This window comes from Pelodiscus sinensis, chromosome 5 (assembly GCF_049634645.1).
Source record: "Pelodiscus sinensis isolate JC-2024 chromosome 5, ASM4963464v1, whole genome shotgun sequence".
In the NCBI taxonomy this organism is placed as follows: domain Eukaryota; kingdom Metazoa; phylum Chordata; order Testudines; family Trionychidae; genus Pelodiscus; species Pelodiscus sinensis.
Window position 1 is genome coordinate 78774881 of NC_134715.1, and position 22698 is coordinate 78797578.

The 22698-nt window shown below is 40.1% G+C and overlaps 1 long non-coding RNA gene across 2 annotated transcripts in view; it reads left to right on the forward strand.

Annotated features, from left to right (window-relative positions):
• LOC142829643 (uncharacterized) overlaps positions 1 to 18444 on the forward strand; it is a 54086-nt gene extending 35642 nt beyond the window's left edge. For both annotated transcript variants that reach the window (XR_012904282.1, XR_012904283.1), the window contains one exon: positions 16276 to 18444. This is a non-coding gene — a long non-coding RNA (uncharacterized LOC142829643). The remainder of the gene's footprint in view (positions 1 to 16275) is intronic.
• The last annotated feature ends 4254 nt before the right edge of the window (positions 18445 to 22698 follow it).

The following is a 22698-nucleotide window of genomic DNA, read 5'->3' on the forward strand; positions in this document are numbered from 1 at the left end:
CTAATTCAGCCAATCAGAATCTGCCATATCATTAAACTACCTATCAGAGGCTAGGAGAAGTGGAAGCTGCAAATAAATGCTTGCCCAGGGGATGCTGGGTGGCTGGAAGGCCTGGCTTTATCCCAGTTTTACCCCTCCACACCCAAGAAAAGTGGTGGGTTAAACTAGAGGACAAGGCCCATCTAACTCAAGCTCCTGATCGAATAGCCCAACTCTGTTTCAACAAAGGCATTTATGATAGAAACTAGTAGCATCAACATCATTGTGAGGGTTGTTGGGAAGACTGACAATATGCTGCAAAATCTAGCAATTTCCTTTTTGAAATGAACAGAATAATTTTAATAGATCATTATGGCTCATTTCCCTTGGGATTCTGAGTAAGAGGAAAACCAACTGCTTTCTCATCAGCTAGCATCCACTCCACTCTCAATTTTTAATTGTCCCACATCAGGGAAACATCATGACAAGAATGTAATGTGTTTACCTTTTTTTCCTCTCTCCTGAACTGATAGACTCTGAAAGTATGATAAATATACATACTAGTAGTGGATTTGCTCAGGTAACATAAATGCTGTAAACACCAGGCAATTCATCACACCTAAATAATAAAATGCCGCTTAAAAACATTTTCTGATATTTTCTATATTTTCAAATACTGATTTAAATTACAACCCAGAATACAAAATGTAGTCAGTTCATTTTATATTTTTGTCTATTATACATTTTGAAGAGTATGTTTGTTTGGATTTGTTTGTATAAAATAAAGTCATACTTCACAATTAACCAAGCGATACCAAATTTTACATAAGCAATTCTAGCACCTATATCATAGAATCATAGAGCTGGAAAAGACCTCAGAAGGTAATCAAGTCCAGTCCCCTGTTCTAGGCAGGACCAATCCCAACTAAATCAAAACAGCTAGGGTTTTGTCAAGCTGAGACTTAAACACCTCTAGGGATGGAGAATCCACTACTACCCTAGGTAACCCATTCCAGTGCTTCACCACTCTCCTAGTGAAATAGTTTTTTCCTAATATCCAACCTGGACCTCTCCCACCACAATATGAGACCATTGCTTCTTGTTCTACCATCCGTCACTACTGTGAACAGCCTTTCTCCATCCTTTTTGGAACTTCCCTTCAGAAATTTCCCCCTGTCCCTGCCCCCGTTCTTCTCTTCTGCAGACTAAACAAACCTAAATCCCTAAGGGTATGTCTACACTACCCCGCTAGTTCGAACTAGCAGGGGTAATGTAGTCATCCGCAGTTGCAAATGAAGCCCGGGATTTGAATTTCCTGGGCTTCATTTGCATGAAGCTGGCCGGCGCCTTTTTTAAATGCCGGCTAGTTCAGACTCCGTGCCGCGCGGCTACACGTGGCACGGACTAGCTAGTTCGGATTAGGCTTCGTGGAACGAGGCGTACAGCTAGTTTGGATTAGAAGCCTAATCCGAACTAGCTAGTCCATGCCGCGTGTAGCCGCGCGGCACGGAGTAGCTAGTTCAGATTAGAAGCCTAATCCACGAGGAGTACAGCTAGTTCGGATTAGAAACCTAATCCGAACTAGCTACTCCGTGCCGCGTGTAGCCGCGCGGCACGGGGTTCGAACTAGCCGGGATTTAAAAATGGCGGTGCCCGGCTTATGCAAATGAAGCCCGGGAAATTCAAATCCCGGGCTTCATTTGCAAGTGCGGTATGCCTACATTACCCTCCTACTTCAAAATAGGAGGGTAGTGTAGACATACCCCCAGAGACCTGATGGGTAGAATCCCCTGGGATGTTAACATGAAGGGGAAAGGAGTCCAGGACAGCTGGCAGTATTTTAAAGAAGCGTTATTGAAGGCACAGAAAGAAACCATCCCGGTGCGTAGCAAGACAGACAAACATTGTAGGAGACTGGATTGGCTTACAGGGGAAATCCTTGGTGAACTTAAGCACAAAAAGGAAGCTTACAAAAAGTGGAAACTTGGACAAATGACCAAGGAGGGGTTTAAACGTATAGCTCGAGAATGCCGGGGGGTTATCAGGAAGGTGAAAGCGCAAGTGGTATTGCAACTGGCAAAGGATGTGAAGGATAACAAGAAAGGTTTCTACAGGCATGTTACCAAGAAGAAGGTGATCGGAGAAGATGTGAGGACCCTACTGGATGAAGGAGGTAACGTAGTGACAGATGATGTGGGGAAAGCTGACGTACTCTATGCTTTCTTTGCCTCTGTATTCATGGACAAAAAGTCGGCTCCTGTACTAATGTGCTATGTTATGCAAGATGGGATAAAGATCGACAGCCCTTGGTGGGTAAAGTACAAGTTAGGAACTATTTAGAAAAGCTAAACGTATACTTAAATTAGCTGAATGGAGTACTTTTAACAATGGAATATCCTGGATGAAAGGGTTAAATAATTATTTTTGTTTTCCATTAGAAAAAAGTCATGATTATTATGATTAGAGTTAATTAAAATATTTGATAAAATTAAAATTAAGTCACCTATTCAAGTGTCATTTTAATGTAAAGAACATTTTTAGTGTTACAAATCACAAAATAATTCAAATTAGTTACAGAAAGAGGAATGAAAGCTTTACGAGTTTCAGATTCAAATTTACTATGCATGGTAATTATTCAATACAATAAGGAATATTTGAAGTTGAAATCCTACACATTTAAAACTGTTCTTTTACTTCCTTTTTGCAATTACATATATTTAATTTCTTGAACTTTCTTATAAGTGTAATCTAGACAAAATGATGTTGCCTGGTCAACAACAGTCCTCACTTGCTAGTTACAAATATTTATACTGTAAAAATAGTATTTTTTAATTCCCCTAATACAAGTACTGCACTCCAATATCTTTATTTTGAAAGTTGAACTTACAAATGTAGAGTTATGTACATAAAACGTATTAAAAAATAAACCAATGTAAAACTTTAGCACCTAAAACTCCACTCGGTCCTATATCTTGTTCAGCTAATCACCCAAAGAATTTGTTTACATTTGCAAGGGATAATGCTGTCCGCTTTTTGTTCACAATGTCACCTAAAAGAAAGAATAGGTATTTGGGTGGCACTGTTGTAGCTGATGATATTTATATGCCAGATGCATGAAAGATTCATATGTCTCTTTATGCTTCAACAACTATTCCAGGGCACATGGACCCCGGCTGAGGACAGGTTTTGCTCACTAGCAAGCCAAAGCAGTGCAGACCAGCGCATGTTCATTTTCATCACCTGAGTCAAATGCCACTGCAGAAGGTTGGTTTTCTGTGTTAAGGGTCTGTAGTTTCAACGTTGGAGTGTTGCTCTTTTAAGACATATCCCTCTCAGCTTCTGTCACATTCTGCAGCTATTTTTAGAAATCTCACATTGGTATCTTCTTCATGTTTTGGCAAATCTGCAGCAGATTTGTATGGCAGAAAACAGATAAAACAGAGGAGACAGACATTTCTCCCCAAGAGAGTTCAGTCAAAAATGTAATTTTTACTATTTTGTAACCATCATCAGCATGGAAGCTGTCCTGTGGAATGGTGGGCAAAGCAGAAATGAGCATACAAATGATTAGCATATCTGGCATGTAAATACCTTGCAGTAACAGCAAGGTATAACAAAAATGTTATACTAACTCCTGTTTCTGAGAGTTATAAAGATTACAAAGATCACAATGAGTTGCAGTTTAAAACCTTAGCCATTACAGTTTAGTGTAGTTTCAGAAAATGCATGTGTATAAATCAAGTAAGCTCAGGTGGAGGCTTTTTTATGCAAAAGTTATAATTTTTAAAGTGCAAATATTTGCAGTATAATGTGAGCACTGTATACTTTGTGTTCTGGCTGTTCATTGAAATCACTATTTCTGAAATTGTAGAAAATACCCAAAATATTTAATAAATTTTAATCCAGTATGGGTATGTCTACACTACCCCGCTAGTTCAAACTAGCGGGGGTAATGTAGTCATCCACAGTTGCAAATGAAGCCCGGGATTTGAATTTCCCGGGCTTCATTTGCATGAAGCCGGCCGGCACCATTTTTAAATGCTGGCTAGTTCAGACTCCATGACGCGCGGCTACACGCAGCACGGACTAGCTAGTTCGGATTAGGCTTCTAATCTGAACTAGCTGTACGCCTCAACAGCCCTAGCATATGCCCATTATTGTAACTGAGAATGGGACAAGGGTGATTGTTTCATGCAAAAAATGTTAATCCCTTTTCAGCCATTCATTTACAGCCCCTATCACTGAACAAAAATGTCAGCTGCAAACCCATCTTTCTGTAAGGCTCAGCAAATAATCCAGGAATGATACAAAGGTTTAATGACTCTACAAAACTGATGAGGGATGATAGGCCAAGCACTTTACATCTGACAGCTACTCAGTAAGGTTTTCTGAATGAATAGACATCAATTGTGCTGTACCATTCTGATCCCTCTTGAGATGAAAAAGGATATTGGCATTTGAATCACTTTGCTGATATTACTGCAATAATTTCCATGGACAAGTAAGCCACAATGATAGAAGAACTGCACATAGAGCACGGTGAAGATTTTAAAGTACAGAGGGTCCAACCCTGCAGGTTTTAAATATGCAAAGGTCCTATTAACTTCAATAAGAATTCTGACTGCTTATGAGCTAGATGATCATTGTACTGAAGGCTCTAAGCAATATATCACTTAAGCCTTCTGGTATTCAATCCCAGTGAGGGGATCATTCACTGTAATGGGTGTATTTTCTAAAAGGGAGTGCTCAGAAAGCCCTTTCACTCCAGTGATCTAAGTTAGCTTTTCAGGACTCTGTTATTGCCACAAGCCAGTGTCACTTTGAGCAATCCCTGGCTTTTATAACAGAAGTACATGGTAGAAGAAGTGAAGAGAACAGCATCAAGATGATGACAGTGTGTGACTCCAGTATGTCTAGATGCCAACTGACAGAGCTCACAAGAGGCGTAGAGGTTGCAGGGACCCCCAGAGGCTGGTATTTACATTCTAATTCACAAAGGAAAGTTTCTACTGGGTCACAGTGGTCATCAATCTTTCCAAAATGGATATGTGGACAATACATAAGGAGAAACAATATCTATGTTTCTGTTCTTAAGGTCTTGAATTTAAAGGCAGGTCACTGAAAGTACATCTAAAATGTAATTAAAATCCAGCATCTGGCTGATGCCAGCTGACTCAGTCTTCCTAGGCTGAGGCTAAGCAAGGACATGGATGATGGATGACCTGTTGGCTCAAGGAGGCTAGCCCATGGATGGCCTTGTCCCATTCTCCTGCTAGAATCCAGAGGCCCCAGTTCTCTCAGCCCCCAAGCACCAGTTGCTTGGGGGGTAGGGGTGGTGGGGTGGTCGTTCCCTCACAACCCCAAAATGAGATGCGGGTAAGTAGATCTCCTTGCTTTGGGTGGGCAGTGTGCAGCTCTCCAACCCTAGTGTGTGCTCTCTGAGCACTAGGTGATGTAGTCCATCAGCCTGGGGTCCAAGCTAACAGAAGTCCTGGCCACAGGACACCTTAACCCTTGTCCCGGAGCCTCGCCCTAGCATGCTTCCTTGAAGAGGAGCCTGGGCAGGGGTCAAGGGAGAAGGGCAAGTAGTAGAGGGCCTTCTGGTCAGAACATGGGCAGGGCCACGCAGGGCTGTTTGGGGAGGCACAGCCTATGATACACACATTCATGGTAAGATTCTATTCAATGGCTGTGTTCAGGTTCTAGCCAGGGCTTGAGGACCCTGTGAGGTGGGAGCAAGTTGTCGCCCAAGCCTGAATATCCATGCCACAATTAAACAATGTCTTAGCCTGAACCCTGTGAGTGTGGGTTGGCATGGGCCAGCCGTGGGTATCTAATTGCAGTGCAGACATATGCTCAGAGATAGAGTGGCTGGAGACAGACTTCTTCTGACAGGCTGACCATTGCATGTCTTAGAATGAGAATACATGTCTTTTGTGAGTCAAATGCTAATGAAGAGTTTAAGACACTTCAGGAGGAAAATGAACATGAAGATGTAAACAGTGGGGGTATTTTCAGGTGCAAATCAAAAGTCTGGGGAGCTATAACTGGGGGTTTCGAAAGATGTCCGGACACCCTTCTATAGGGTAGATGAGCTGTCAGCAGACTTGGACTCAATGAAAGGAAGGTCTTGGCCATCCTGGTGGAAAAATGGTGAAAAATGCACTGAGAATGGTGTAAGCAGTGGCTTATTAGATATCAGGTCAATTTGTGAGTGAAGTTTCGACTGCAGAAGTGTGTTATGACTTTATTTTATATGTAAACTCCAGTTTCTAATATTTCTGGTCACTAACTTTTAAATCTCTTCTCTGTTAATTAAATTTTTATGTTGACTTTCTCTACAACCAATCTAAGTTCCTTCAGGAACAGTGGGCCTGGTAATTCTGTGAATGTCTAGTGTATCAGGGACAGGACACTGCAGAGGACACTTCGAGGACTCAGAGATTGGCATGTGCTGATCGCTAGCCTGAGTGAGCAACAGTGAAATGTAAAGTGTGTGTCTGTGTATTGCCAATGTCTAGTGGAGTCAGGGACCTGACCTGTTGCAGGCACAGTCAAGGCCCTCTCAAGGCAAGTGCTAGAGAGGTGTGTCTCAACTCATGGGAAATATCAGACATGCCAGTTTTGTGGTTCTCTGAGCATTTTGAAAGTATCTGTTTAAGAGGGTTGGGTGGGATTTTCAAAGGTGCATGTGATGGGTCGTGGGACTCAGCAGCCACTGAGTCCATGGAGCCCCGCCCTCCCCGGTGGCTGGAGGAGGTGTTGGCTGCCGACCGCGCCGGTCCTGTGCGGCATGCTCCGCAGCCACTCCCCCAGATGTGGGGGAGGAAGTGTTGAGGGCTGATGTCGCACACCAGTCATCGGGGGCGGGGCCACGGCATGACAGACATGCCCAATTCAAATGGCAGGCACAGGCTGCAGACAAAAGAAGAGGAAGGGAGGATGGTGATGGCAGTCAGGGGTTGGCCAGATGCATGGAAGCCCGACAAGCTGCGGGGAGATGCAGGACCAGTTAGACATGTCAAGGGAGCAGCGAGGACCAGGACCTGATGGTCGGGTGACCAACTAGAGAGGAAACCAGATGGAGGGAAGGAAGTGACCCAGGATAGGGTAAGGAAAGCACCAATAACCCCCAAGGGTTGATGAGATACGGGGAACAGCCCCACCAACCAGGCAGTGGAGCCGTTCCTCTGCTTTTAGGGGCCTGGGTCGGGAGCTGGAGAGAGGGTGGACCCACATCCCCCTTCCACTCTGCCAGGGCATTTGGCAGATAGCGAGGCCTGTCTAGGCCAGTAAGTACAAACCGTGGTATGTGAGACAAAGATTGTCTAAGTCAAAGATTCATTTGGGAGTTGGGGAACACTTGGGTTTTGGGCATAGAGTGCCAATAGGCCCCGATGATGAGCCGGGTATATGCCTGAGGGGAGCTTACAGTATAACAGTGCCCAAAGATGGCTTAATCCCATTCCTATTAAAGTAAATGACAACATTTGCACACTTTGTCAGATAACGGTGGCAAAGTAAGGGTACATCTAGACTACCGCGTTTTGTCGACGGAAGTTTTGTCGACAGATACTGTCGACAAAACTTCTGTCGACAATTTGCGTCCAGACACATGGAGTTCTGTCGACAAAGCAAGCCACTTTGTCGACAGAACTCCGTAGTCTGGACGCAACGTTACAGGCAATAACACCTTCTGTCGACAGAACTCTGTTGACAGAAGGTGTTTTGCCTCGTAAAATGAGGTATACCAGCGTCGACAAAACCGCAGAGTTCTGTCGATGTTATGTCGACAGAACTCCGCGGTAGTGTAGACGCTGGTATTGTTTTGTCGACAAAAGTCCACTTTTGTCGACAAAACTAGGTAGTCTAGATACACCCTAAGATAGAGGACATCCTTATCACCATTGCACCTCAGTGATGAGCTTCTGCCCTACTGAAAACAACAATTTTAAGCCATCATAATGTACGTACTTCATGTGGGGAATCTTATAGATCAGAGGTGAGGAACCTTTTTTGGGTCAGGGGCCACTGACGCACAGAAAAATCACTTGGGGGAAACACACAAATTAGAAGCAAAAGAAAAAAACAACACCTTCACTGACATGGGCCCCAATTGAGAAGACACTCCCCGTAATCCCCTCGCTCACCAGACCCTGGGCGGGTGGGCAGCCTCGTAGATTTTGTGTGCTCTAGCCCGGGAGGTGCAGGGGGAGACTGGAGCACTAGCATGGGCTCTTCAATGCTGAGGGAGGGGGGGCCCTGAGCTTCTGGATCCAGGCAAGCCAGGGGAGGCATGTGGCCTCCGAGCCTGAGGATCCCCACCCCTGATATAGATCTAACCACAAGGCCTTGCTTTGAGTGTGTTTAGAAGTGCCATTGGAACTATCGTGGCTGCTCTAAAGGTTTAGCAATTTGACATATGAAAAGAAGACTCAGTCATAAAAATAAACATACTTTTGAGTGATAGATTAATATGTATTGAATAATTCTCTATAGGGCAAGGAAGAAAGAGAGGGAAAAAATGAGGGATACTTTTGTAGTAACAAGTCAAAAGCTACGAGCCCAAAAGTCAGGTATTACAGATTTTTATTGTTGAGCTAATTTGTTTATGACTTCTTTCCTGTTTTAAAACTTTTATTTGAATTCAAAGCTCACGAAAGTGAGAATTTTATATCGCTTTCTACAGCCAAACATAATGCAGGAAAGAATTTACAGTTTTGCAAGCATACTTAATCCATTACTAAACTATCCAAGAATTGGCATAGAAAATGCTCATTATGTTAATTTGTGTGGTTGTTTTATAATGTGACCAAACATCCATGAGGGACTGAGTGAATTCACCCAACTCACTTCTTTTTCAACAACTTTTGAAAGTGATCAGTGAACAAACAAAAAGTGATTGAAGAGAGGAGAGAGTCAAAATGTTAGCCAGTAAATGCTATTTCAGAGATTAGTTATTTAACATCATTCTAGGGAAAAAATAGCAGATGATTAGCAAATACATTCCCAATGCCGCATCCATCCAATATTTAAAAATAAACCTAATTACAGGTCTTATCTGAATACACACAGAGTTTAGAGAAGAACAAAAGCTTTTTGCTTTAGTCAAACCATATCTTTACCTGAAAGCAATTCAAGATGCTGAATGTAACATTATCAAAGTTTTCCGAAAAAAATCTAAAATTTATCTCAATTTAAATATACTGCCAATTAACAAACCCCAGTACTCCATTCCCCTGCAAGACTAAAACAACTTAATGTAAGCATCACAATGAACTGGGCTTTGAGCCTTGATGTTTGTAAGAAGAAATCCTAAAAATGATTTGGAGAAGAAAAATCTGTCCACAGCTGTGAAGGAATTTCTTGAAGAAATACTAAGCAGAAGCTCTCTAGTTATTGGCAAATTGCCATTGTCTCAGTCATTTACAAAAGAAAAAATTCCACATTGTGTAGTTAATACACAGCAATTTGTCTTTTAAATATTGACCTTAGACTATTAACAAAAATAATAGTGAAATGATTAGAATTGTTGGAAATGCTCATTAGCACAGATCAAACAGATCTCGTAGCTAACAGACTCAGAGCCTAGAGTCTAAGGAGCAATTGTTTAACATAATTAAAGATTCAAAAAAGGACAGCAGAAAATGTTACTTTCCCTAGATGCCAAATCTGCACTTGACTGAGTAAATTAAAGTATTGAATGATGTGTGATGGCCGCTTAAATATACCACTCAGATTAAAACACACTAATCATTCCCAGAGGTATAGGTCAGAGTGAAAACTCTTAATTCAAATGTATTTAAATTACAGAGAGGCATGAGGTAAGGTTTTACCTGTGCCCTTTCCTATTTACTCTGGCAATTAAAAGCTTGACACTTACCATTGAGAGAGAACAAAAAGAATCCAGCTAAAGTGGAGGAAAAAAAGCTAAACAAACTTTCTGTGAAGATATCATACTAATACTTTTTTCTTCATACAAACAGTCTGTCCCCAGGTAATCCTTTACACTAGAGGATTAAGGAGAACCATTTGATTATAAAATCTATGACATAAAAAAGGACAGGTTCATATGTACCCAGAAACAAGCTGATTTAAGGGGAACAAAAGAAGGCTTCCAGAATTTAAGACCTCAGGTAACAAGAAATTAAAAGTCATTGAAATCAACAATGATAGATTCTTCATTATAAATACAAATTCTTAAGCTAATGGAAGAAACTTCTTGTGGACAGACTGACATCCTGCAGTAGCTTTTATTGAACCGAGTTAAACTTTATTCCATTAAGTTTAACATCATTGGAATCCATTAGATAAAATTGCAATTGCATGTGGGCTGATATGGGATTGTGTTCACCTTCTACCATTTCAAAGGTCTCTTATCAGGAGCAAAATAAGCAGGCAAACATGTTACCAGCATGCTTCTTCTGAGCTGAAGCTGTGATAAACTCATAACTACAAGGAATCCCCTTCCATGCCAGGTTTGAAAGATTGTTCCTGCCAGAATCCATGTTAGTATTGGAAGGTAACCTTTTGGTAAAACTAATTCGCATATGTGTCAATTTAAAAAAAATATGTGTTTTCTATATAGTGCTTTTTACCATATGAATAAAATAGGCTTGCATAGGGAAGCACTGTGTGGTACTTTGTAGCCATTAGATCTGTTAATTGTCTTTGAAATAAAGGCAAGCAGGTATTTTTGGGGAACTTGTCTAGGAGGAATAAAGTGAAGGCAGGGAAATGCAGAGCCTGGAGATACCCAATTAGAAAGGAGAAAGATATGTGTCGCTACTCTAAGAGAGGTGACAGCCTGCCACGGGTGCCTTTGGTGGACCACTGAGGGGAAATAAGATGCGGTTGCAATGAGCTTTGACATTTGCAGGTTGTCAAAATAAAAGTACTACTCATTCTTCAGAAAGGGGGCATTTAAGGGATCTAAAATTTTGCATGTAATATGTGGAAGTCAATAAGGAATTGCATGTGTAAAACCTTTGCTCCCCCAACTCCTTATTTGCATAACTAACAACATCATCTTGGGTCCGCTTTGGAACAGTGGTCTTTTTTTATTTTAATATAATGATATTACCTTTGACTTTAACATATTAACTTTTACATAGAGTTAATAACCACATACCTTGTTTTCCAGCCTTGACCCGAAGCCAAAACTATAGTATAAAACTCTACCAAGTCCCATGGGGTATGTCTACACTACCCTCCTAGTTCGAACTAGGAGGGTAATGTAGGCATACCGCACTTGCAAATGAAGCCCGGGATTTGAATTTCCCGGGCTTCATTTGCATAAGCGGGGAGCTGCCATTTTTAAAACCCCGCTGGTTCGAACCCTGTGCAGCACGGCTACACGGGGCTCGAACTAGGTAGTTCGAATTAGGATTCCATGAGGTGTACCAGTAGTTCGGAGTAGGAATCCTAGTCCGAACTACCTAGTTCGAGCCCCGTGTAGCCGTGCTGCACGGGGTTCGAACCAGCGGGGTTTTAAAAATGGCGGCTCCCCGCTTATGCAAATGAAGCCTGGGAAATTCAAATCCCGGGCTTCATTTGCAAGTGTGGTATGCCTACATTACCCTCCTAGTTCGAATTAGGAGGGTAGTGTAGACATACCCATACTCACATGACTAAAATATTTAACAGAGCAAATTGGAAGATGACCAAATATTAAACTGTTAGCAAGTGAACAAATTCCATTCTTTGTATTTCCCCTCCCATTTATAAGCATCACCACAAAAGCCATTTGATGACACAGAGCTTTACAATATGGAATCCAATGTAGGTCAAATTGAATTACACATATTTAAAACCACAATTCCTACTGTTTCTAGCTTTAAGAATGATTGAGAGAGACGGAATAATATGCAAGCCAGTTGGACTGAAATATGAGAGAAGGTGAGCATATATAAATCAATAGCCATTGATGGACCCATTCAACATGAATCCATCAAGCTCCTTCCTGAACCCTTTTAAAGTCCCAACCTTCACATTTGATAGCTTTCTGTCACCAAAAAACCTGTGAATATGGCTGCAGCTACCCATAGTTATATCCTTTTAGAGACAACAGGTGTGTCTAGACTACAGGTTGTTTTTTTTTTAAGTGGCCTTTTTTCAAAAAAACTTCCCTTGCATCTAGACTGCTGCTGCATTCTTTCAAAAGTAAATCGAAAGAATGCAGCAGTTTTTTCAGTCACGGAAAACCTCATTTTACAAGGAATAACACCTTTTTTTGAAAGTGCTCTCTATGTAATGCAAACTGTGCTTTTTCAAAAGAGCATCCAGACTTCCTGGGTGCTCTCTTTCGAAAAAGTGGCTTGCTTTTTCAAAATTACTGGTTGTAGTCTAGATGCTCTTTTTCAAAAGAGGCTTGCAGTCTAGATGTTGCAAACAAGTGTTAACACACGTGTTGATACAAAAACAGTAAAGAACAGTGATATAGAGTAGGATATTAAAAAAGCTTCACTGGTATAGGAACATAAGTACAGTATCATTAATTTTCAGAAGGACTAGCGCTTCTAAGTCATAGGAACTTTTTGAAAATTCTACCTACTCTCTGATGCCATTTGATTTAAGTTACATGATATTAGAAAATGCCGGGAATATCTTCTGATAAGCAATGAAATATGGGAAGGATTCTCAAAAGTGTCCAGTCAGTGGATGCCTGCTTCCATTGACATCAATAATGAAAAATCTCACTGAGTTTGGCAGGAGCAATATTAGACCCATGGAGTGTGCTTTTCAAAATCCCACCAATATTTGTAATTCCAGTGTTGTTCTTATTGGATCCCGAGCTTGTCCAGCCAGTTTGCTGTAGCCTCAGTGAAGTTCAGAATTCTCAGACTGCCATAAAATCTGGTCCTAGAGTACAGAATAGCTATAGCCATGCTTGCCACAAGAATGAAGGCTGGTTACATACACGATAGCCCCTAAATTTAACATTCCTGTGTGTACCCCCAGAATTTGACAATACTGCAGTCAGCCGTTTTATGTGTTCAGTTACTGCCAGATGAAAAACAAACACATCACATAGAATTATCTGAGGTTCCGTGGGATGAGACTGTGCAGCTGCGTGTTTGCAGCTTTGCTAATCAGAATGGGAGGATGGGACAGGGAGTTAATGTTATATGAAAATAGATATTTGGACTGCCAACCTTGCTTTTGAATGCCTCTGCCATGTACATTTTATTGTTTTTATGACTAGAAATGGTTTACTGATAAGGACAATAATGAAGTGTTACTGGCTTTTGCTAGGCAAATTGTTGGCCAATTAAGGGCTATTATGACTTCTGTGCTTTATCTGGAAAAAATTACAAAAAAGTTGAGTTAAAAATGTGCTTTGGTGCAGTTGGAGGAAGCTTTTCTTTGGCTAAGGATCGTATACCTAAAATTCCCCATCATCTGGATGGAAGGAGAGCCTCTAAGGGTATGTCTAAACCGCAAAGTTATTTCAAGAATAACGGCCGTTATTCCAAAATAATTGTGCGAGCGTCTATACAGCAATTCCATTATTTCAAAATAATTTTGAAATAATGAACGGCTTATTCTGACTTCTGTAAACCTCATTTTTTGAAGAATAATGTCTATTCCAAAATAGCTATTTCAAAATAAGGCGTGTGTAGACGCTCCCCGTCTGCTATTTCAAAATAGCCCCTCACCAGGCCAATTCCAAATTGAGATAATACATCTACAGTAGGGAAATCTGCCTTGGACTAATTTTGAGGTTTCCCTTCAGTGTAGATGTGATATTTCAAAATCAGCTATTTTGGAATAACTATTCCAGAATAGCTTATTCCAAAATAACTGTGCAGTGTAGACGTAGCCTAAAAGTCCAGCTAGTGATCACTCCAAAACATTTCAGATTTCAGTAAGTATAAATGTTTTAAATGCTCTAAACCACTATTATAGCATGTGTGTTTTTCAAACCTAATAAGAAATAGTTTTGTATCAATCATCTATCAGACAAAGGAACGGTGTTCTCATTAATTTATTCCTGATGCCACTTGGAGAGAAGCAGTAAAGTTATCATTGCTTTGGGTTCCGAAAACCCTCGGTAACAATATAGTTTGGTCAATTATAAAAGACAGACTTCTGACACCAGAGGCAGATTATTTTTCACACCACATCAACATTGCAGAGAATTCAGACTAGGGCAAGTAGGCCCACTGTGGATGTCTTGATGACTAGTGTGCTGAGAAGCCTGGCTATAGTGGTAACATTTGGTTTCCCCTGATCGTCTCAACCATCCTGCCTGTAACATCCTCACAACAGCAGAAGAGTGATGCTGCTTAACACAGGGAAACATTATAATGGTCTGAAGCCAATGGATTAGTGGTTCTGCTACTCAAACTGTGCGTACTCAGTTCAGCCTGGAAAAACTGGTGATCTGAGCATTGGATCACATTCAAAGTCCTTCCTAGGGCTGAAGCTCCATCACCTACCAGCCAACATTCCTAATGCAATTCTGCTATCCAATAGTCAAGCCATTGGGTTGTACGATGAGAGATTGTCCGCAGCCAAATGCAGCATTGTCAGCGACAATTCCAGTTCTGACAACTGTCGAATGTCTAACACCATATTCATTATTAAAAGAAACCACTTCACTTGGAAGCTGCTAAATAAATTGGATCATCATCAGTATGTGTACCCCAAACTTTCTGTCTTCTGCAGAATGGTGTTTTTATTTGCTGTAGTGTTTATACAGTTAAAACTCTTCATCTACAGTGCAAAATATAAGATGACTACAGATGCAGAAACCTGATGGGCTATGAAATATTTTGAAAATACTCTCATCTTTTAAGGTGTCTAATTGGACTATTGTAATGGACATAATTCAATACCAACTTTTATAATACCAATAGATTTTGAAGCCGTCATATGGGAAAAATGCATGTATCACTATGCAGGTAGAGGAAAGACAAGGATAACTATAACATCATGAAGAGGTTATAGACATTTTCTTTTTAAAATCTGTTTTACAAAATATAAAAAAGTGGTTTGGGAAATTACATTCCAGGGTACTCTGTTTTGATTTATTATCTCCTAATGCTGGTTTATGTAGAGAATACAAAGCTCTAGAAAATTAAAATTGGTAACAACTGTAGTTGGGGGATCAGCTTTGGAGTTCAAATATTATATAGATTTTTAGATTAATGTAAATGGTGCGAAACTGAACATTTATGTAGCTTATTCATTACACTTCCTTATGCCCTCTATAAATCCTTTATGCACTGAAAACAGAGAAAAAAATAAAATTAAGAAAAAAAACCTGAGAAATTGTTGAACAATCCTGAAATGAGTTAAATTTTATATTAGAGGAGGATCAGTGGTTTTATTGTCACAAACCCCTAAACTCTTTATACATTATTTCCCTAAGTACATGAATAAAATCTGGCATCAAGCCTGAAGTACCAGCTCTAGTTCCCTGCTACACAACAGCCTCCCTCCTTCCCCAAATCAAAGCTGCAGTTAAACTTTCTGGCTTCTACTGGTTGCACAGAAAAAAAAGAACACTGCTGGTTTACAGGTCACAAAACAGGCTATTAGGAAAAGCAGTGGCCACACTATCTTGTCACCGTATTCTCTTCTATACGCATGGCTTCACATCATAGAATAAATGTTACCTGTTGAAAACGGCTAAGGATATAACAGTAAGACATCATCCTCAAAGAAGACAAAAAGAGTGGGTTTACCTGAATTTAATTTAAAAAGTGGTTTTTGCTTCATGAAGATTTGAAAGTGCCCAGTTAGTGCAATGGCGAGTTTGTTGTTAGTCAGAAACCCCACCCTCCCAAATGAGCCCTTTAAAATTTTCTTTTTTCTTCAATAATAAGTGGCCTTTATATAGCACAGCAAATCATTCCAGAAGTACTTTAGTGGGTAGAGTTAGGAGTCTGTCAGCATTCCCATTATAAACTCATATTTTCTGAGGTTTATAACTTGGCAATAAAATTCACTCCAGACTGGAACTTGGCATAGAAATCTTTATGATAAAGTGGTATATTTGTAATATACTTACATTGAATATACTACAAGCGAACTTGCAGTGCACTAAAAGGACGATAAAAAGGCTTTTCTTTCCCCGTCATGGAAGTTAACCCAGGATTTGTAAATATATATTGGAAAAATGCTCATTTTTAAAATATTACAGCAGAGTAAATATTAGGAAGCAAATGCTTTTGTTAGCTTTGTGAGATTGCACTAGTCTAGTCTAATCAAGAGAAGAATGTGTTAGGAGCCACTTTGAATACAACAATTACTCTGTCTAATGTCTATTCTTGAATATATATGATATAGGAAACCCTGAGAACCATCACAGAGAATCCAGACATGAGAGTCACTGCCTACAGCAAGATGGAGTCTTTATTATGATAGCTGCGTGTCAGCTCCTTGGGACCACCAACCTTTTAACCATTCAAGTACCCTCCTCTGGGCTACTATGCCAACGTAGATTTCTACTTGCAGGTTAACAACAGTTACAACTTAGTCCTTAAATTCTTCTCCTGAACTAACTACCACTGACACTGGCTACTCATAGAAATTTCAGATTCTCTATACCTAAAAGTGCGGTGTGCCCATTTACCAGTTTTACCTGAAACCACTGCTCCTGTAAACAACAGTACTTGTAATAAAAAAAAAGTTAAACTAAAGATTTCACTGGAAACAAGAGTGTCTTGGACACATCTAGCCCACTAAACTAGCCTCATTAAAACAGGTCTTACAATTGATGGGTACTTCTTCTGCTGTTTATATATATATATATATATATATATATATAGGTTTCTGATATTTCCATTCCAATTCATCATGGTTCTATATATATATTTGTTAGTCTCTAAGGTGCCTCAGGACTACTCATTGTTTGGAAACAAATGGTTACAATATAAAACTCAAACCTCATCTAAATGTATTAATAGTTACCTCTCCTATCCAAGAAAGTAGATTTTTCTCTCAAAGGTTCAGTTACAGAGATGACTGTTTTTCTCATAATCAGGATCCAAAATTTTCTTGGAAGCACCTCCCTCCACAAGGGCTTCTCATCAGTGGATCAATCCTGAATGTCCTTCCCTAATTCTTTTTTACTGAAAACACATAGTCTTTGGTTTCTATGCAAGCTGTAGTGAGGCTCTGTCTGTTTCCTTTTTCATTTGATTAAGTAGTGGTGCTGCCTTTGATTGTTTTCCACTGATAGTTTTGGGAGGAAGCAATCTTCGTCAATTGGCCCTGGCATTACCCTGCCAGCTGATGAGTGAGAGGAGTGAAAATGGCTTGGATGAGCTATTCTTGAGGCCCATTACATTTACTACTTAGGAAAACCCCACTTAAAGAAAATGCAGAGATTCTACTTCCACTCTCTTTATGGCAGGAACTTATCATTTACCTTCTTCACCTCGGCTTAGGTTGGGGATTGAACTCAAATGTTTCTTCCATCTGCAAGTGTGGTTTACCTTATTTAAAAAATAGACCCACTAAACTATGGACTAATCTTTCTTCCTCACCTCTCCCAACTAATGGAGGTGTTATAGTGCTTATGCAACCAACACACCTACTGGGAGTGGTGTACTGTCTCACCTAGTGTCACTCAGACCATTTAGAGAGGGGAAGAATGAGTCTAATCGACAGCCTTAGCTGAGAGCCAGCTGGCTTTTAGCTCAAGCAGTAGTGTAACAATATGGTTTTTCTGTAACCTTGATGGAAGGCCTGTAGCCATATTGGTAGACCTGAACCAAACCCTTCCTCTGCAGCTAGACTCAAGAGCAGCAGCCATTAGCTGTAAAGTCTGCAGTCACATACTCACATTCCATCTAAATTGCATTAAATTACTGTCACACTAGGCTGTGAGAAGGCGACCTTGTCCTTATAGCCCCCCACTATCAACTGATAAAGAAATAGATCTCAAGATGGGTAAAGGAAACTTAGTTAACACCATTCTGTCTGATAAGAAACTGCTTATCAATAGCTGAGATTGTGGAATCCACACTATTATTATTGTCATCACTTTCCTATTGTTTGACTATGTGATCTCTGTCTTGTTTGTAACTATTTCTGTTTGCTGTATAATTAATTTTGCTATGTATAAATCAACGAAGATGGTGGGGTATGATTGGTTAGGTAATTCTTTTACAGTATGTTATGATTGAGTAGTAAAATTATACTAATTGGTTAAAATATAGCTAAGCAGGATCAGGTTTCACTATATAAACTGGGGTTCAAGAAGGAGACCAGCAAGAAGAGCAAAAGTAATAGAAGCAGCAGGAAAGAAAGGAAGACCAAGAAGAAGGGGGAAAGACCTGAAAAAACTCACCTCCAAGACACAGCCTAAAACCAGAGCTGCCAGGATTTTTCTGCATGACTGTGATGTGAAACAGCTAAGAACCAGATAACTTATCTTTCCTGGCCAACAGGGGAAGTCTGCCTGCCTGTATCAGGATTGGTGAGCATGATACTGTGTGCTTAGCATGTGTATTCTGCCTGTTTGAGAATTGTCAATAAATAGAGAATAAGAATACAACTGTCTGAGGCTCCTTCAGTGGCTAAAGATCCTGCAAACCCGCAGGAAGTTCCACCCTGAGCCCTAGGAATTAGGTAAGGTTGGGTGTGTGAATTAACAGGGTTGTACCTTTAGCCCTAAGAACTGGGTGAATGTGTGTATCCCTAAATTGTGGAAGGGCTAGAGAAATTTGTGTGGATAACAGTAGAGGCCCATGCATTAAGCTCCAGAGGTCAAAATGTTCAGTTCCGGCTGTCAGCATTATACTTTGGTTGAGAGAAACCCCATGGTATACAGAGTAACCCTTCAGGTGTTTTGGCTGCAGAAATCTCAAATCTGTGGCAGTTAGGTTTCTGATCCAGTAACTTTATAAATTCTACTGCAACTTTAATCAGCTCTTACATAAATTAAGTTGTCATGGGATAAGAGGGAAGATCCTTTCATGCACGGAGAACTAGTTAAAAGACAGGAAACAAAGGGTAGGAATAAATGGTAAATTTTCAGAATGGAGAGAGGTAACTAGTGGTGTCCCCCAACGGTCAGTCCTGGGACCAATCCTATTCAACTTATTCTTAAATGATCTACAGAAAGGGGCAAGCTGTGAGGTAGAAAAGTTTGCTGATGATACTAAACTGTTTAAGATAGTCAAGACAGAAGCAGACTGTGAAGAACTTCAAAAAGATCTCACAAAACTGAGTGACTGGGCAACAAAATGGCAAATGAACTTTAATGTGGATAAGTGTACGGTAATGCACATTGGAAAAAATAACCCCAAGTATACATGATGGGGGCTAATTTGGCTACGACAAATCAGGAAAGAGATTTTGGAGTTATCGTGGCTAGTTCTCTGAAAACATCCACACAGTGTGCTGTAACAGTCAAAAAGGCAAATAGAATGTTAGGAATTATTAAGAAAGGGATAGAAAATAAGACACAGAATATCTTACTGCCCCTGTATAAAACTATGTTACGCCCACATCTTTAGTACTGTGTACAGATGTGGTCTCCTCATCTCAAAAAAGGTATTTTGGCCTTCTAAAGGTTCAGAAAAGGGCAACTAAAATGATCAGGGGTTTGGAACAGGTCCCATATGAGGAGAGGCTAAAGAGACTGGGATTTTTCAGTTTGGAAAAGAGGAGACTGAGGGGGGATATTGTAGAGTTATATAAAATCATGAGTGGTGTGGAGAGGTGAATAAAGAAAAGTTATTCATTGTTTCCATAATATAAGACCTAGAGGACACCAAATGAAATTAACGGGTAGCAGGTTTAAAACTAATAAGCGAAAGTTCTTCTTCACACAGCGCATAGTCAACCTGTGGAACTCCTTGCCAGAGGAAGCTGTGAAGGCTAGAACTATAACAGTGTTTAAAGAGAAGCTAGATGAATTCATGGAGGTTAGGTCCATAAAAGGCTATTAGCCAGGGTTAGGAATGGTGTCCCTGGATACGGATGGCACAAGACAAAGCGCTTGATCATTGTCTTCGGTCCACCCCCTTCGGGGTACCAGGTGTTGACCCCTGTCGGCAGACAGGCTACTGGGCTAGGTGGACCTTTGGTCTGACCCAGTATGGCCATTCTTATGTTCTTATGCATATTCTTTAGGAGCAAGGGGGTAGATAGGGAATCCCCAACTAAACAACATCACCCCTGGGGTACTCAGGATTTCCTTTCATGTTGAAAACATCAGATGCCCTGGTACACATGTGAGTGTGACCTGCTCCCAAATAACTGTGGGAGAAAAAAGTGGTTTACATTTATTTAATGGAAGTCTTGTTTTCTCACTAAATACCTTTGTAAATCTTCCTCAGGACATTTTTACTGCACATCAGTTGCTATTACAACTTCAGCAAGTAGCTCTGTTAATCTGGTGTTCTAAAAACAAGCAGTGTTACTTTTATTTCTTGAGGGGGCTAAGTTCTTCCCCTCAATAGACTGGCCTTATCCTCTGCATCAAAGGCCTATAAAGTCAAATCACATTTCTGCTGCACAAGGTTCCAAAACCACTGCTCCTCACAAGACTTTGCTGTGGCAATGTTCAACTCACCAGTGTGGCACATTCTTCTGACTGTTGTAGGAATTAACTCTGTTTGCTAGTGGTGATGTGTCATTGTCATCACTTCTGTTCATCAACCTGTCTCACTCCCAGGAATCGGGGCTTTGTTCTGGACACAGCCCTCTAGCCTGCCCCACTCAGTTAATCCCAGAAATCCACTGTCTAGCCACTTCATTCTCAATGACACATGGTAGTAAAGGGAGGGGGAAAACCCATGCTCACCTACTTCTGCTGGTTCCAGTACCCTAGAGGGGGGCAGTTATGTGCTATATTCCCTCCATTGTTGCAGTTTATTTCATGGATCACTTCCCCACAGTCGTAGCACCTTTTCTGCTCTTGTCTCAGAACCTCTATTAGCAGACAGCAAGGGACTCATTCCTGCTTCCCTGATCCTGCCCAGCACTGCTCTGTCCCAGGTGCTAGCTACTTTTTTCCTGCAAAAACAAAAGACAGGACTATGTAGCACTTTAAAGACTAACAAGATGGTTTATTAGGTGATGAGCTTTTGCAGGCCAGACCCACTTCCTCAGATCAAATTGTGGAAGAAAATTGACATGACCATATATACCAAAGGGATACAATCAAAAAAAAGTGAAGACATATAAAATTGACAAATCAGATTTTAGAACCGGGGGGAGAGGGGAGGGTGGGGGGGAGGGGAGAGGTTAGTGTCTATGAGATAATGATATTAGGGGTGATAATTGGGGAAGTTATCTTTGTAATGGGTAAGGTAGTTAGCATCATGGTTTAGTCTTTAAAGGGGGGCGTGGGGAGGTTAAAAATATTGTTAGTCTTTAAAGTGCTGCATAGTCCTGTCTTTTGTTTCAGCAAGCTCAGACTAACACGGCTACATCTCTATTACTATTTTTCCTGCATGGCAGCCAGACTTCCCTCCTTGACCTCCACAAAGTAACTGACACTACTCTATTCATCAACCTTTCTTACACAGCACAGCCTGGTCCTGACTGGCTGCCTCCTATGCTCCTATAATCTCTTTCCTGATTGGCTGCCTCCTGTATAGCCTCCCAAATGTTGCTTTAATTCCTTATGTATAAGCTCCATCACAGTCAACTTTCTGTATAAGGAACAATTATTGTTTGTGTGCTAGTTACAAAATTGAAATAAGAGTTTACTGTCAAGCGATATAATTTCTTAAGGGTTTTCAGCTGTATTTTCTTATCTATTTATTATTTTGCTTTTGGATTTGATGTGCTAGCAAAATAATTATATCATTCAAGTTCCTTTAAAATTGATAAAATGAAGTGACTAGGTTAGTAAATTACAAGACTACAGATGCAGAAAGCTTTTCATGTTAAAAACTTGCTCTTGACTAACCCTATTCATTTCCAATTAGAAATAGGATTGAACAAGAACCTAAGATTCAAACACTCCCAAAATTGGGGGAGAAGGAGGTTTAAAATCTGAACTTAAATCTGAATTTCACAGATAAGATTAGCTTCCAGACCAATGTGAGGAATATAATTTCTAATACTTGTGAATATCATTTTATGACCATTCTATATCAACATGTGAACGAATCCTCTGTAGTTGGTCAAAAATATTTACTTCCCTACTTAAATGTTGTTCAATTTAATTTCTGATATAACATTGGACAGTTTAATCCTGGCATGTAGATAATTTGCCAAAGGAAATACTTAGGCTCCTGTCTTGCAATAAATCTGCACGTTATGAATAATTTTGTTTTGTTCAATTACATTTACTGTTTACATTGTGTACAAAAGCATATCAAACAAAGTAACAAGGAGAATAACTTAATAAAACATTTATTTTTAGAGGGAGCTATTTTTAGAGTTTGAAGTGAGATGTTAATTGGTTTTCCTGGTAATAACTAAGATTACTACTAAGTTTATAATATGGAATTTAATTAATTATTTTTAGTCTCAAGCACTCCACATAAACGATTTTATAATAAAACTGAGTTTTATCACATATTATGTCAATTATGGATTTAAACTGAACACTAATTAAAAATTACAATCTCTTGCACAAATTTATAATGTATCCTCTTTCCCACTACCAAATAGAAACAGTACCAGCACTATTGCAATTAAGGGCCTGTCAGCTTTTCCATTCAGAATCATCTGAGTTAGGTCTCATAAATATGAAAGTAAGTTATTGACACCATTTTCTTTTACCTGAAAGTGAGCACCTGT